This window comes from Apium graveolens, chromosome 5, assembly GCF_009905375.1.
Source record: "Apium graveolens cultivar Ventura chromosome 5, ASM990537v1, whole genome shotgun sequence".
Lineage (NCBI taxonomy): Eukaryota > Viridiplantae > Streptophyta > Magnoliopsida > Apiales > Apiaceae > Apium > Apium graveolens.
The window spans coordinates 299,400,593-299,403,071 of NC_133651.1; positions in this window are offsets into that span (position 1 = coordinate 299,400,593).

The window sequence follows — 2,479 nt, forward strand, 5'->3', positions numbered from 1 at the left end:
TTATAGAACGCTAACGAGCAAAAGTATAATCAGTATAGTATTATGTACGGAAGATAGTAATGACTATGAACAAGAAAAGATGGAGTATTGAGAAGCTAAAGCTATAGTACTAGAAGCTATGATGAGAGTCTGTGCAATAGACTTGAAAGAATTTAGAATGGTCACTTAGCACGAATTGAGTTTTCTTACAAAAATAGATCATATGTCATTATCGAGATATCACCTTATGAGATCCTTGAGGGAAGATAATGTCGATCTCCCTTATGTTAGGATGAAGTTATAGAGCACAAGATGCTCGGACCCGAAGTGGTCCAATGGACCAAAGACATAGTGGATCTAATCAGAAGATGGATGACAACAACCCCAGGATGGATAAAAGAGGTATGCTGATTTGACTCAAAAGGACAAAGAGTATGAAATAGGGGACCTAGTAATGTTAAAGGTATCCCTTGGAAAGGATTGATGAGGTTCGGAAAGAAAGGAAAGCTAAGTCCACAATTTGTGGACCCTTGGATATATTAAGATGTATTGGGAAGTTAGCATATGAGCTAGCCCTACCCCCGAACCTGTAGCAAGTTCATAACGTGTTCCACGTATAAATGTTAAGGAAGTGTAATCCGGATGCCAGACAAATAGGGGCATATAAGCGCATAGACATGCAACCAGACGTAACCTATATGGAGCAACCAGAAAAGGTTATAGATTGAAAAGGAACAAGTGCTTAGGAGAAGGGTTATCAAACTAGTCAGAGTTTGATGATAGAACCACAATGTGGGAAAACTTACTGGATAGTTAGAAAGTGCAATGCTAAGAGAGTATCCCTATTCTTTTCTATCTGATTCCGGGACGGAATCCTTTTAAGGAGGGGGGACTGTAATAACCCCAAATTTTTGGACTTTTTGTAACCCTTATGAATAGTGATTTTGCTGATTATGCTGAATAAGAAAACTTTTCATGCCTCACTTTGTAGAGGTTCTTTTATTGTTATTCTGAGATCTTATTAGTACTCTATATGGTATATAAGTGTATGTAAAGATCATCAGAATCCAATTCGAACACTTTGAGTTTTCCCGAAAATCCACCAGATACCGAAAGAATTGAGTATAAGGTAACAGGATAAAAAGGATTTAAATTCAAGGATTATAAGAGGGAATCATAAAAAGGAATATAATGTATTGAGAAAGGTTAAGGGAACCCAAGTAATAAGATCCCGGGTATGATCCCTCAAACGATAAACGAGAACGAAAGTTAAGCGAACCGTATAACAGATCAGCGATCATTAGCCAAGTGATTAGGAGTTAATCAAAGGGGTTAGTGGATGATGATGTCATCACACCAACAAGAGAAGGACAAGTGTAACAAGATGACATAGAAAGATGACATAATCATGACCAAAAAGGGAAGGAATTGTTGGTTAATTTTAAGCCATTCATTTTTTTTACCATGGTAAAAGGTTAATTAACAAAACAAAAAGGGAAAACAACCAAGCAAACATCATCTTCTCCCCCCTCATTCTTTGCTCTCGGCTTTTCCATGAAAAGCAAAGGAGAAATTTTCAAAACTCAAGCTACATACCTTCAAAAATTAAGAGGTTTATTTCCTTAGCTTCCATAATTCATGACTTAGTTATGTTATGAGTTTGAAGCCAAGATTCCAAGGTTTACTAAGCTAATTAATTCATCAAAGTTCTTGGTGAATAGTGTTTTCAAGAAACTAACTTTGTGTTTTCTTATGTTTTCTTCAAGATCCAAGCTTAGTAGAGATAGTTAGGGGTTACTTAAGGCTTCCTAAGTGATTCTCCACTCTCCAAGGAAGGTATAACTTCTCAAACCCTTAATCTTAAGTTTTGTTGGTTTGGTACTCATAATGTTTAGATGATGGGTTAAGTGTAATGGGTGTGTACTCATGTTTAGAGCTTGTTATGAGTAGTATAGTTCATGAGAAGCATGGTTATTGAAAATTTAGAGATTGGTTGGTTTTGAATGTTTTTGGAATGGTAAATCTTGATTATTAGTTAATGAACTTAAGTAAGCTCCTAGTTCATGATTGAGAAGTAGTATAAATTGGAAATCTTGAGTTGTTGGGGCTGTTAAAGTAAAGAATGGATGAAGTTTGGTTGTAGTGGTGATTGTGGGTTGAATTGTGAATTGATTGGAATGGTTTAAATTTGGTAATCGCGTAAACATAGGCGTCGTAATGCCCGATTTACCCTAGACTGCTTTTATTTTTAACATCAGGACCCGTGAACTCACTGTTAGGTTTTGACCGTTGCCATGATTAGAAAGTTCATGTTACGAATTCATTTTGATTTGTGGTTTGCTTAAATCCGATGTACGGTTTAGGAGAAATGACCGTTTTAAGTAACGGCGTTTCGCGACCGAACCATTACCCCTCGCCTTACTTTGAAACCTTCGTTAAGGCCCTTAAATGACTAATTGGAATATGAAACAATTATGTAAAGTGGATTAGGCAGTTGGTA